This window comes from Neolamprologus multifasciatus, chromosome 8 (assembly GCF_963576455.1).
Source record: "Neolamprologus multifasciatus chromosome 8, fNeoMul1.2, whole genome shotgun sequence".
NCBI lineage: Eukaryota > Metazoa > Chordata > Actinopteri > Cichliformes > Cichlidae > Neolamprologus > Neolamprologus multifasciatus.
The window spans coordinates 5,564,221-5,579,480 of record NC_140446.1 but is presented as its reverse complement, the minus strand read 5'-3'; the positions used below and the strand labels follow the sequence as shown (position 1 = coordinate 5,579,480).

Here is a 15,260-nt window from a genome sequence, read left to right as displayed (position 1 = left end):
TCCAGCAGCACCCAGAAACCAGCTGGGGAATACACATTTTTCCCAGTGACCGGAAGTTCACTGTTCATATACCACACAGGAATATGGTCATCACACATTGCATTAAAGCTGACCGTTAGCAGTCGTTTCAGTAGAGAAAAGTTCATTTGGGGACTTGCTCACTCTGGGAGGGTTAGTGGAAAAGTACGAGCTGTCATCGAGCAGAAACAGGAGCTGGAAGCATGTAAATATAATAATAACCACTGCAGCCAAGAAGAGAGCCTGACGAGCCCAGTTGTAAGTAAGCTATTAAGACTCTACTGTACACTGTGTTCTGTTTTCCTCTGAAACAATAAGTTCCGTTGGAGCAGCCTTTCAACGCCTCTCTCTGTCTCTCGCAAGCAGAGTTGACCCAGACAACAAAGTAAAGCTATTTTTCGGCTACGAGCCGACACAGAACCCACCGTATTAGCCAGAGGTCCCTTTACTACGATTCGGAGCCGCGGACCTTCAGTAACAGTAATAAATCACAGCAATAGTACATTCAGTAGTTGTAAACAGCATGATAATATATTAAGTAATCCAAAGTATTCAGAATACGTTACTCTCATTGAGTAACGTAACAGAATACGTTACAGAATACATTTTGGGGCATGTATTCTGTAATCTGTAATGGAATACATTTTAAAAGTAACCTTCCCAACACTGTTCATCACCAAACCAATTTTCATTTGTGCTAGCATGACAAAACCCTCTAGTGTTTTCCTTACCATCATTTTAAATACTTCAACCTTTGAGAAGTGGAAGGAGATTTTGCAAAAACATCTGTTGTGTCGTCTCAGCATCAAATTAAACTTCTTTTAAAAGTCTCTCTTCACAAAAACACAAGTAACCAGCACAGCAAGAATGCTGCAACATAAGTGGATTTCTGTAAGTAACAATGAAGCTGTTACTACCTCACAGCGAGCCCTCAGGCTGAGAGGCTGAGGGTAATGGAACTGCTACTGGCTCGATGAGTGTCTAAGGAGTGAGACGAGCTTATGTTGAAGTGGACTTTATTGGATCTAAAGGTATCTTTGTGGTGCTGAAAGTTCTGTTCCTCATTAGGTAAAAAAGTATAATGCATGTATCAGTCCTTCAATCTGGGAATCACTGAAGAGGATCAAATCAGAACCTGGCCCGTGCTGAATTTTTGGAGCCAATACATTTTCTTTTCCAGGAATAAAAATACAGATACGGCCAAAATTTGCAGCCAGAGAGATAAAATTTTGCACACGTTTTAAGAATCTGTCACACAAATGTAAACACCTTTCTGGCATCAGTGAGGGATTACATGTAGAGATAGAAAACAATAAAACAGATTTAACCCTCAGAACAACTTTGGGAAGAACCCCAAGATAATAAAATCCTGCCAAAAAAATTGAAATGGCAGAGGGATGCCAGACCGAACACAGACTTGATTTAATGTTGTTCTTTTAACTCGACTTTATATTAAGTTAACGTATAATTAAAAACTGCTCAACAAAAGCAATCTCAGCTTAGGTTTTGTGCCTCAGAGTTTTTCCAACTACTCTCTGGTTTCAGATTTTTGAGACCCAATCAAACCAGCGCTGATTTCCACACAAAATCCATTCATTTCACAAAATAACACGAGCGCTTTAGAATAAAAGGCTTCCATCTTTTCTGTAAAGGAGAGTTGAAACATTTTGCCATTCATTTTACTAGCATGCTAATTTATTTTACTATTGGGATTTTTACGCATTTTAAGATTATTATTATTATTATTATTATTATTATATAATTATTATATTATTACGTTATTATAGACAGACACAAACCATTTACTATGTTACAAATTCAAACTTAAAGCTATTAGATTTCTTGTCATGCTGCGTACTTTGAATCACAGATGCCATGCAGCCCATCTACGACCTGAAGCCAAAACAAACACAGGCTGTTCTGCTCCATCATTAAGTTTACTGTGCACCCATTTCTCTACAGATGCCTCTGATTGCACTCAGGCTTGAGAAAACAAGAAAAGCAGCGGAGGAAACACTGTAGAGGTAAAATGTGAGCTTTAATTTCTGAGGCGTGTTGCTGCCAAATCAAAATTTCTTTGTCGTTGGGATGTGTTCCTTTGTTTAGGTCTTAGTGGTTCCAGCTGAGAGCTAATTTATTACCATCAGATACACCATTCACACTTTGGGGCAGGGGGAACATACAGCAGGGCGAATGCCACATAAAAGAATTCTACAGCACAGTTGGAGGGCGATGTATCAGCTTCTAATCTGATTGTGTCCATATTTTCACACGATTCTTATTTGCATCGGTTATTAACAAACCAGAGTGAGTGGACTAATCAAAGTGCTGCACCCATGAAATCCTCGTTTGCTTGCATGCCTTTGCAGGCCGTAATTCACATTCAAAACCACAAGAAAATAAAAGCAGCGTAGAGAACATACAGGCTTTACTGACGTGACAATTTGGCCTCCGCAGACTGCCAGGAAAATAAAAAAGATCAGAGATTCAAAGCAGACAGGGAGCCCAGAGTGCCAGCAGGTCATGCCTGTGCACAGTATGATGCAGTCAGGCCCCGTTGTGCACATCTAATCTTATTTTGCTCGCTCATGCGTTTGTCTTTTTTTTCTTTTCTTACTCCATGCCGTCCTCTTTTTCACCTTTTCTTGGACTAAAAAGTTTTGTTTTCCAAAAAGATAAATTGTGTTCTACTGTAAATCGATATAGAATAAAATACAATATTTCTGATTGAATTATAGTAGAATGACAACAAAAACTTCAGAAATACTAAAATATGGTTGGGAAAATAGACTGAATTTCCATTTTGCCACAAAATCTGGTGGCAGCGGCAAGAGAGAAGCAAGATGTTCATTTTCCTCAGCATCGTCTCTGGTTCCTCCCACAGGATCTTGAATGCTCCTCGGCAGATGAGCTGTATAATCTCCCCAGTGAACTGAGATTCTACTCTGCGTTTTCCTCCAACTGGTTGTGCCAGGATGACCTCAATGGAGAAATCCAGGAGGCATCCTAATCCAATGCTCAAACCACACCATGAACCCCCAAAACGTTGATTCTGTTCATATGGACGCAGCGTTATCAGTGGGAGAAATGTTTCGTCACTCATCCAAGGGACTTCTTCAGTCTCACCTGACTGCAGGTTTCCCCAACCTTATAAAATGCTGAAGAAGTCCCTTGGATGAGTGACAAAACGTTTCTCCCACTGATAACGCTGCGTCCATATGAACAGAATCAACGTTTTGGGATTTACTTACCTGGATGATTGAGCATGCATCAAGACACATCATGAACCTTTAGCCATGAAGCAGCTACTATACTCAAGCTCCTTCCAAAGTTTGGCCAAGCCACCTTCTGCTAAGTGACGGGCTATCTCTGTGACCTCATTCTTTTGGTCACTGCCCATTTCATGATCATAGGTGAGGGCTGGAATGGGAAATGACAGGTAAGTCAAAGGTTTTGCCTTTCAGTTCAGCTTTCCCTTCAACAGCAAAGTCAGTACAACGCTCTGAGGTCAAATCAATCTCACGATCAATCCCATTCCTTGTGGACAAAGATGGTTACATTTTCCTGTAAACCCAGTGTCAGCAATCCGGTAGAAAACAAAGGCCTCAGACTTTGAGGTGCTGACTCTTTACAGTCTCACACTGCAAACTGCCCCTGTGTGAATTAAAGGTCATGTCATTTAATGAAGCCAACAGAACCACATCATCTGCACAAATTAGACGCAACTCTGAGAGTGCCACAACCAACACCTTCCTCCCCTGGCTGTGCCTTGAGATTTGGGGGGCATAAAACAAGCTACATACTAGAACTCTGCAACACAGAAGCATACTCACTGGGATGATACTCTATGTATTTTGATGTATGCCAAAATATTAGCGGTGGGGGAAAAATCGATACTGTGTAGTATCGTGATATTTTGTTTGCTAATAATGTATCGATACAGGGACAGCAGAAATCAATATTTTGTTACAAAAAAAGGTTTTTGTGCTCTGACTTCAGAGCATGTTGGTCCTTTTTCTAAACAAGAATCCTGACATTCCTTCACTGTCCAAATGTGTTGAACTTTTTTTTGGCAGCAATAAACATGACAGTTTACTTATTTTAATTTAAGACATGTTTTATTTTAATTAAGTTTAAAACTTTTTTATTTAATGTAAAATTATATTTTGTTTTAATTTACTTTCAAATTCTTCAGTTGCTGAATGGGCTGCATAGTTTTCATAAATTGCATAGTTCAGAATAGCTATAATTGTACCAGATGGTTGCGTTCAGTTAAGTTGGACTAGACTGTAATACAAACCGTTCAGTTTGTCAACAATAAAACTGAAATGAGAGAAAGACTGAGTGTGAGACTTTGATATTAGATAAAGTGAATATTGATAAAGTTTAGCTTTATGTACAGAATCTGAATATCGCAAAATATTTTTATAAAATTGCAATAATATCGTATCGTGCATTAAGTATTGTGATAATATCGTATCGTGGGATGTATGGTGATTCCCACCTCTACAAAATATACACGGCTGGAGGGTAATATAGCAGTGTTCAGTGGTTATTCTTTTAGAAGAACGCTTTTGGGGGACGCTATGAGGTTCACCAAAGTAGACACCTTGAGATCCTGTGTAATGTCTATCAAAGACAGGCTGGGCAAACCCTGGGTTTGTCTGTTTTTTGGTAATCCAGTAAGTCTAATGACTGAAAAACATGCACTGATTTAAAATACAATAAAAAGGAAAGTGTAAATAATTTAAGTAGTCCTAAACAAGATTTTCAAACTGTGTTTCCATTAAAGATAAACCTGCACATACAGTGTGACGTAAACGCTTCTGATATCTCAAACGCCGGCGCAGCTTGTATTCTAAGACGTAACCTTTCAGCATCCCACTGCATCCACACCTCCAATGAAATGTCAGTCAGCCAAAGGCAAAAACAAGCCTTATTCTCCCCTAACACATACTGTAAATTAACCTCCCTCACATCTTTCCATTCCTCTCTGTCAGCAGCTCTCCCCTGCAATGCAGACAATTTTGAAGGCTAGCACTGATGCACTGGAGCAGGTCCAGTAAGTGATTAGGGGAGTGAGTGAGAGTACCAGGATGGCTAATGTCCAACTGTAAATTATCTTGAAGAGACAGATAGCGAGAGAGAGAAACAAACAAGGAGGAGAGAGGGTCAAACAAAGACGAAAGGATAAAAGCATGTGGTTATGGTAGAAGCAGTCACAAAGAGTTATCTACTTTAGATTAGTGTGGAAAAAGTATCAAGTATTGACGTAGGGTTCAGAGACTTGTGGTGCCGCAGTTTTCATTCAGCAAGAACAATGCTACCGATAAATAAAATGTTAAATAGCAAATGATAAGCTTGTAACAATCAAATGGTGATCCATTAGACTTCAAATATGTCTTATCTGTAGAACTAAAGCTTAAAGAATTGCAGATATTGACTAAATGAAATTAATTTATTGCACCAAAACTGGAGGATGGGGTGTTAGTAGAAATGTCAGATAATTCCTTTTATTACATCATAGTTAACTGAATATTTTTGTCAGTTTTGGACTGCTAATCAGATAAAACATGTTTTGCTCTACAGGATCTATGTTGGCAATTTTTCATAGTATTTGTATGTTTTATAGCAGCGGTCCCCAACCCCCGGGCCTTGGACCGGTACCGGTCCGTGAGTCGTTTGGTACCGGGCCGTGAGAGTTGAGGCTCAGGTGTGAAATGTATGGTTTTCAGGGTTTTTATCGGTTTTCAGCGTTATTTTGTTATCGTTTACTCGGTTTTCCTGGGTCTTTTTATGTGTGTTATGAATAACTCTTCTTTTTTTCAGTACCGGTACTAGTTTTATTTTGTTGTATTTATCCGCGACACCTTAAAGGCCGGTCCGTGAAAATAATGTCGGGCATAAACCGGTCCGTGGCGCAAAAAAGGTTGGGGACCGCTGTTTTATAGAACAAATGACTAATTAGTTAATGTCAAAAAAGGTAGTTACTGACAGCCCAAAGGATAAAAGCCTTGTGTCTCTGTCACACCAGAGTAAAAAACAAAGGATGGAAACCCCTTTGCACAAAAAAAAAAGAAAAAGAAAAAAAAAAAATCAATGGTTGCCTGGTAATTCTATTGAATTTATTGCTGGTCGAAATCAATTGCAAGCAGTAGCAGCAACCAGCTGCTCATCCAGAGGTTGAGAGTGTTGCACCCTCAACCTCTGGGCAGCTGGGTTGCATAGTGGGAAGCAACCAGCTCCCAAACAACTGCAATAGAACTTAGTGGGATCACAGTTTGCAAATAATTGCCATCTAATTTATGAATGCATAAAGATTGCCAACACTCAGCAGTCAGTCTGCACCAAGAACTGTAAATCATCTCTAATCCACCTCTTTGAGACTCTACTCACCTTTTTTTGCTAAATGTATAATCTGATCTGCTATGTCGTACAGTAACTAACTATGTCACTATTATGAGCATCAATATATCAATGAGGTTCTGCCTGGATTCTGTAAGTGAGCAGTGTTTACTATGAATTTCTGTGTGTAGTAACAGATTAGCAATTTTCACAAAAGTAACAATCACCATATTATTGCAATTAGATTTCATGTAAGTGGACCCCAGTCAATCCAAAACCGATAGCAGACTGATTCTTGAAGACTTTGAAGATGGTTGGTCCCTATTTTTAAAGCAGCAATTTCAAAGGCAACACAACTGCAGGTTCATTGCAAATGGTCACAGTAATTTTTGTTGTGCTGAGGTCTCCAACCACTATTTTCCTAGTGTAAGGATAGCATTATAAAATGCTGAAGTTATGAGTTTTCTTTCTTTCGTTCTTTTTTTTAAGTTTTTGTTGTTTATCAAAACTGAGACAGACAAAGCTAATATCAGCTGGTCCAAAATTATATTTCTATGGTGCTGGTGCTCCCCATTAATTAAAAACAGCATCACACTCTTCATCCTTCACCTTCAATAACTGTTGTTTCTTGAACAAAACCCACACTGGTATTTGCGGCTGGCTTATATTAGTTTTCTTGGCACTATGAGGTTTATGGCTGATTCTTCAAAGCTTCACTGACCTGCAGTCCCACACAGAAGCCTTGTGTTTTTATTGCATATCACAAAGGGACACATGTCAGACATCATTGTCTGCTTTTGACTACTAATGTTCCTCCATTGCACACACTTTTATGTGCATAAAAGCAGAGAGGAGGAATCACAGAAAAACTGGAAGACAGTTTAGGAAAAAAGGGGGAAAAAATGGGCATATTTTACATGGCAACAAAGACGAGATCAGTTGACATCATAACAAAACTTCTCCAGTTGACACCATATATTCAATTAATTATTTTTTGTTGATGTTTTCTGGACATTTCATGTTTTGTGCAGTATCAATCAAAACCCCATACATTTTTACTAAAAATGAATAGTTCAGGTTATAAATTTAAAGTAAGAGCAAGTAATGTCCCTACATACATCCCTAACATAAAAATGAGCTGATAATGTGCAATAATCCCCCCAGTGTGATAAAAGGGGACAGAGATAGCTCAGTAGGTAGAGTGGTGGCCCCATAATTGGAGGTCAGGTGTTTGAATCCACTGAACAGCCTCTCTGAGCAAGGTACCGTCCCTACACACTGCTCCCCGGGTGCCCAATGGCTGCCCACTGCTTCACTGAGTGAATGGGTTAATCAGGGGTGGGCAACTCCAGGCCTCGAGGCCCGGTGTCCCTGCAGGTTTTAGATGTGTTCTTGAACCATCACAGTTGATTTAAATGGCTAAATTAGCTCCTCAACATGTCCTGAAGTTTTCCAGAGGCCTGGTAACAAACTAATCATGTGATTCAGGTGTGTTGACCCAAGGTGAGATCTAAAACCTGCAGGACACCGGCCCTCGAGGCCTGGAATTGCCCATCCCTGGGTTAAATGCAGAGAAGAATTTCCCCACAGGGATCAATAAAGTATACAATATTATTATTAAAACATAATTGTAAATGGGTTTTTTGGACATTTTCATATGACTAATCTGACAGAAGGCATGCTATGAAAATAAACTAGATCCTGATATGAAACTGCTTCTTTGTGAAAGAAAGAAAGAGCGAAAGAAAGAGCGAAAGAAAGAAAGAAAAAGCAACCTAACTTTTAAGCATATTAGAATAAAATTTGAAGTGAGAAAATATTTTATAAGAACCAAACTCCAGCCAGTTTACTTTGGCTCAAGAGCAGATGCTACATGCAAACTTTGTCAGAGGACAAAGGACAGAAAAGCAGCAACCAGCTGGTCAACCTGTGGACGACTTGTTGGTTTCCTCTACTGCTTGCAATTGATTTCTACCAGCGAAAAAAAAATTCAATGCAATTACCAGGCAACCATTGATTTTTTTGACTTTGTATTCAAAGTCAGATATCATCATGGTCTTTGAATACTTAAAACATATGCAAGCATTCTCTTATAATATAAACCTTTTCCTTTGCTTTTTACATTTGAAGTGAAGCTTTGTAAAATAGCTCTACAGTATATCTCAGAGTGGACCAGTGTATAAAAAATATATGCCTGCAGGCTGGCTTTCAGCTCCGATTGTGAAAAATCTGTTTTTGTCTGTCAGTCTTTTATGGCAGACAGCTCTACATGCGACCTGTGAACCAAGCTGTGTTGAATGAGTACAATCAGAGACCAAAGTACGTTAAAATGGGACACAAAGAAGCTAATTGATATAAGGCATTATATGGTGCCTGTACTGTATTCTTAAGCTGTCACTCTTCAGCAACAAAATGGACTTTTAAAAACTAACATTTTTAAAAATGCAGCACACACCTGCAGAGTCTGATGAATGTGAAATCACCCACAATCATTTTTTTCTTTGTAAGCCTGAACACTTGTGGCTCCTGAGGTCATATCAGGGTAGTGCTATAATGTCTGCTATAAATGTCACCTTACATGATGTCCTGCTCTGGAAAACGACCGAGGTCATTGCAAAGATTCTCTCATCTTAATTTCCTATAATTCAGCAAAGCATCTTCATGTGTCCAGGCTTTAAGTGGCAACAACTCCCAGCTACTTTGCATTGGTGACCATCAGCCCATTAACTGTTCTCACCATAAAAGGCCAATTTGGATTTGTGTCACTTAAGAGCAAACATCTGGTGTAAGCTCAAGAAACTACAAGTGTCTTTATTCCCATCTGTCCATTTTGTACCAGTGGTATGTAAGTAATGTATGTGAACTTCACCACTGTGCTGGTGCGTGTCCTTTGGGGGGAAAAGAAAAAAGGATCTCAGTAGCTGTTTAGTGTTTAGTGGTAATTGAGTGGCTAAGTGGCTGAGTACATCCTGCCAAATCAGCAAAAGTACAGGAAAGAGGCCTGGCTCCAGGGGCCAGTGGCTATAATTCCCCCCTTCTACTTATTAAATATTAAACATCCATCCATATTATTGTCAACTGAAGGCAAAAAATGTGGCTAAATTACAGGAACAGGCGAAAGCTCAGGGAGCCAGTTTTACACTGATAGAGTCCATCAATCCACTATGAAAGATCTAAAAGCTCTCCACCCCTGGCATCTAAACCTATTTTCAAAAAACAAACAAACAAAAAAGGTAAACTGTAAATTTCTGGGCCAAAAGCCACACCTATTATTAAATTAGCCAGTGCACCGCTCATTGCTATGTTCTTGCACAGCTCTGGAGCACTTTTGGTGCTGCTTCTGTTTTTAGCTCATCATGGTCCTCAAATGTGCTCAAAGAGAAATGCCAACAGTCTCAAAGTTACCCAACTTTAGTGTTATCACTGCTGATAAGTCCATATTCTCAGAGTGTGCATATACTGTAAGCTGGATCCTGCATAGTGAAATCTAATAGATGATTTCTGGGAATGTTGGCCCATTTCCACGCCTAGTTTTATCTTCTCACCTCTCTGTTTCTTTGATTGTGTCTTTCCCTTCCTTTAACTTCTGTCCTCAAGGTGATTGCAAATATATACATAATTCTTTCAACAGAATTATGACTGCATGGTCAATAGTAACCATAGGCATGAAAATATGTGCATATATCAGAGATTTTGGTGAAAATTATACAATGTAGTGAAATTGGAGACGAACTGGTAAATTAACAAATGTGACCTTGGCCCTGAGCACAGTTTGTATGAAGACTGATTAGGTAGCCGTTCACATACATATGAACCTCATTGCTAAGTTCAGTAAGGAAGATCTGTAATCACTCATGTGCTTGCATTGCACATGCATTGTGTTTGGCGGTTTTCCTGTTCTTTACATGATTACCTCTTTCCCATGCTGTCAATCTCAATACTGACATCATTACTGCAGTCCCATCTTGTTCTAGGCCTCCTTCCTTGAGCCAATCAGGCTCCGCTTCATGTGGTTTAAATTTGTGCTCTCTGTCATTCTTCCTTTCAGACTCTCGTTCGTGCAACTCGCCTCCTCCTCATCTCCACCTGAGATGGAGCTCTATTCAAGCCTCAGTCTTCATCTTCACCTCCACCAGTGTCTACACTCCGGGGGGGTTCTGTCTTAAATCCGATCACTGCTGGGATTCTGTTCTGCTACCTCAATAAATCATGTCCAATTATTCCAAATCGTCTTTCCTTATTGAAATGAATTTAGTGACATTCTTTATCCAAAGGGTTTAATTTGATGTCAGCCTACCCTCTGCAGCTATTTGCAGCTAACAGTTTCAGGACTTATGGGAAGGCTTTCCATAAGACTTGGAGTGCGTTCCAGAAGTGCATTTGTGAGGTCAGACAATGACGCTGGATGAGAACGCCCAGCAAGCCCTAGTCTCTGCTCCAATCCATCCCAAAGGTGTTCTCTCGGGTTAAGGTCAGGACTCTGTGCAGGCCAGTTAAGTTCTTCCACACCAGACTCCCTCGTCCATGTCTTTATGGACTTTGCTTTGTTGGTGCGCAGTCATGTTGGAACAGGAAGGCGCCATCGTCAAACTGTTCCCACAAAGTTGGGAGCATGAAATTGTCCAAAGTGTCTTAGCATGCTGAAGCAATAAGAGTGCCTTTCAGTGGAACTAAGGTGCTGAGCACAACTCCTGCACCATAATCCCCCCGCCATCATGCTTTACACTTAGCACAACGCAGTTAGACAATTACTGTTCTCATGGCAAACACCAGAACGGTCCATCGGATTGCCAGACAGAAGTCTGGCATCTACACTGCTCTAAAGTCCAGTCATGGCGTGCTTTACGCACCTTTGACACTTTGCAGTCCACATGAAGTTCTGAGGTCGGTGGTGACTGGCACTCGAGAAAGTTGGACATTATACATCATTTTTATGTGGGCTACTATTTCATGACTGAGTTGCTATCATTCCCAATTACTTCCACTTTGTTATAATATCACAAACTATTGACTGTGGAACAGTTGGTAGTAATTTCACGACTGAACTTGTTGCATAGGTGGCGTCCTATCACAATACCTTGCTGGAATTCACTGAGCTCCTGAGAGAGACGCATTCATGTCTGTAGAAGCAGTCTCCATGCCCAGTGCTGAGTTTTATACATAACCTGTGGTTATGGAAGTAACTGGAACTCTTGAGTTCAATGGTCCGGATGGGTGAGTGAATATTGCTGGGAACACAGTGACCTAGGTCCTTCCTAAAAAAGAAAAAAGAAGGGAATAAGTAAAGGAGAAGTAAACCACTGAGACATGGCTTAGTGACTCATTTATATGAATTAACATCTTGTGAAGAAAAATAAACATCAACAAGATTTTAACATAAACAGCTTACTGAGGTAGAAACAAAAGTCGCATCTTCTATGCGATATGGAAGGATTATATCACAGTTATAACATTAACTGCTTATTTTATATTACATGTAAACTGTATCTACTCATGACACCAGGAGCATGTATCATTTCTGTTCCCTTATAGTTTGTAGACATCTTTTTTTTTATTTAATTTGTTTGTTTCTTATGAATATCACATGAAAATGAATGAAATCCAGTCGCTCAGTGTGCTCATGTGTGCATTGATTAGACTGCTGATCTATACTCATGTAGTGCATCATTTATGTCCACCTACTGACTCTGAAAATCTGCATGTAAAGGTCACTTGGATAATTCCTTAGATTCCTGAAAACAAGAGATTAAATACCAAAAAATATTGATTCTATTGAAAATATTTAACATTAAATATTGTAAAATCATCTTTAAAAGAACATATCTTCAATTATTTAATTTAATTTTAAAAGAAAAACAGACATATTTGCATGGGGGAAAATGTCAGTAGATCAGAAATGAAACGCCAGGCCTTTTTCATTAACTTTTGTCCCCATTTTGCTGCTCAGGTTGAACTTCAGCAGGTCGTCTTGACATGTCTGCACGCCTGAATGCACCGAGTTTCTGGCTGATTAGATATTTGTGTTAATGTGTAGTTGAATCGGATTATAGTGTCCAGCAAATTCAAGTTTTTTATAGATGATTTCTTACGTATAACTTATGTAAATGATGCATTAAATGTAAATGAGTTAAAGGTAGAGCCTGACTGATTTATTCACAGACTCATATTAATGGGTGATTATTAGCTACATGGAGCTGGAGCCATAACTGCATCTATAACAACAAAACAATAAAAAAGAGACAGTAGAAACACCCTTCAACCAGTCAGCATAAATGAGTAAACGAATAACTGAATGAATTTCAGGGAAATCCATTTAAGTTTCATGTGTCTGAAAGAAAAAAATATCAGCAGATAAACAAAATGATGGATTTTGAAATGACCAAACATCGCTACGTGTATCAGTCTTAAGCAATCTTAATCAGTTGGGCTTTGCTTAGAGGATCATTGTGGATTACAACGGAGAGCAGTGCATGTTGGCTTACATCTGTTTCCAATAAAGTGCTGCCTATATTCAGCACCAATGCTGAAATTGGATAGAGAAACAAACAAAGCGCTGTGCTGATTCACTTTTCATTATTCAATCTTATCATTAAGACTTTTGTTTTTTGGAATATTTATAAGATTTCTACAACTTTAAGGCTCTAAAAATGTTTTAAAAACTTTATTTTTCATGTTATTATTCAATAGTTATACTCTTTTCCACTATCATGTAATTATTTCCACTTTCTTTCTTGTATTAACTCTTTTTCGCGCTTGAGGACTTTTAGGTGGGTCAGTCTGTTCGATTGAACCGCCTGTCTATATAAGTACTTTCTTTTGGATGCTACACTATCTCCTTTCACAGGACACACTGTCTTTATCTAGATCCCTTCCAAGGGCCTCAGCTAATCTGAGCATCTTAAAAATCTTATGCGACATCTCCTACACTTTGTCTCCTTACATGATCACAAAATTAAACAGCTTCACTGCCATTACAGACAATTTTGCAAATGCTCTCCAGATGAGCAGCCAAAGATTAGAGAGCGAGAGAGAGAGAGAAAGCTACAAGGAAGAAAGCAGCTGTAAAAAGAAAACTGGAGACACAATCTTCCATTTATGTCCAACACTAACATTGTCTAACTGCTCCTCACTATCGTTATTACACGGTACAGTAAAGAGTCTCAGTAAATCTAATGCCAGCTGAATTCTCACAGAGGCAAAGTAACTATCACGAAATAATTGCACCATTTATTTGCCATGTCAACAAACAAAGGGCAACACGTTGCATTGTGGGAACCTGGCAACTGTTCTCTTTGCTCTGGGCTTGTTGTGTGACTGAATAAATATGATAAGAAAAGGTACAAATGGAGAAATGTCTGTACATTTGCACAGTAGTGGCTGAATCATTACTTACTGTTCCAAGGCTACAACATGGGAGGTATACAGTTAAGCCTTGTACTGATATTTGAGTTTTTTCAGCTCATTGTTTCGTTTTAAATACTTGTCATCTGTGTTCAGCTCCTCCCCAAATAGGCGTGGCTTCTCCAGGCTCAGGCTGGCACACCTGTGTCTCATTATCATTTATCCTCAGCATTTAACTCCAGCTCACCAGTCTCATTAGAGCTGCTCAGACTGTTTTGTATCTTGTTACCTTTTCTAAAGATATAAACATAGCTAAACCTCCCTTGTTCTGCCTCACCAGCATGTATGTGCCATTTGTTGTTCACCTACTGGATGAAACACAGCTCCAAAAATAAAGAATAACTGGTTAATCTAAGCCTTGAAGCCTCTGGGGACCTTAGTTTCTAAGATGGAAAACAATTAATTCATTCAAGACTGGAAAAGATGAAGATTGCCAACTTTTACAAACCTCTGTAGTTATGAGCCACAGCTGGTCTACCTCCTGTAGAGTGTGCGATCGACTAATTGGGAGGTCCATGGCTCAATCCCTGGCTCCTCCAACTTGCATGTTGAAAGCCAATATACTGAACACTGGGTTGCATCTGTGTGAGTGTGCGAACGTTGGGTTAAAAGTGCTCCGGCATAGAAAAAAGCATGCATGAATTGGGGAACAAGTGTGTGTCAATGAGGCTTGTAGTGAGAAAGCAGTCGGAGTAGAAAAGCGCTCTGTAAGTACCAATCCATGCAATACTCACCTTGTGTTTTAATAAACCTGTTGAACCTTTAGCTCAGGGGTCCCCAATCCCAGTCCACGAGGGCCAGTGTCCCTGCAGGTTTTAGATGTGTCCTTGATCCATCACAGCTGATTTAAATGGTTAAATTACCTTCTCAACATGTCTTGAAGTTCTCCAGAGGCCTGGGCTATGTCCACACGTACCCGGGTATTTTTGAAAACGCAGATTTTTCTATGCGTTTGCACCTTTCGTCCACACATAAACGGCGTTTTCGGTCACTGAAAACGGAGATTTCTAAAAACTCCGGCCAGGGTGGATATTTTCTACAGAAAAACGGAGAAAACGCAGCGTCAAAGGTGTGCGCCTTTTCTGACGTCACACTGTGCGCCATGTTATTGTTTCGGTGAAATGAATTTCTACAATACTGTTACTGTTAATTGTTCTCTCTGCAGTGTTTAAATGCTTACATATACACACACAGTTACTGTCCCTCCACACATACCACTAGGTTCTGCTTCTATGCCCCAACTTTGTTTACTATTTCCCACCGAGGGTTCTAGACTTCTGATTGGCCAACATTTCTGCAGGTTAGGAATATAGCGCCACCTGCTGCTTTGGCATGTTCCTAGCAGCGTTTTCCTTCATTTCTGCCTTTACGTGTGGACGGGATTATTTTTTAAAACGAAAACGGAAAATCTCAGTTTTCAAAAATACCCGTGTACGTGTGGACATAGGTCGTGTCCAAATTCATGGGCTGCATCCTCCTGAGGACCCGGCCTTCGC

General features: G+C 39.6%; 1 protein-coding gene across 1 annotated transcript in view; it reads right to left on the bottom strand.

Moving 5' to 3' along the window:
* thrab (thyroid hormone receptor alpha b) overlaps positions 1–14,455 on the bottom strand; it is a 240,256-nt gene extending 225,801 nt beyond the window's left edge. The window contains exons 1-2 of the mRNA XM_085169644.1: positions 14,213–14,455; positions 11,441–11,618 (exon numbers count right to left, since the gene is read on the bottom strand). The gene's annotated coding sequence lies outside the window, so the exon portion shown is untranslated. The remainder of the gene's footprint in view (positions 1–11,440; positions 11,619–14,212) is intronic.
* Between the last annotated feature and the right edge of the window lie 805 nt (positions 14,456–15,260).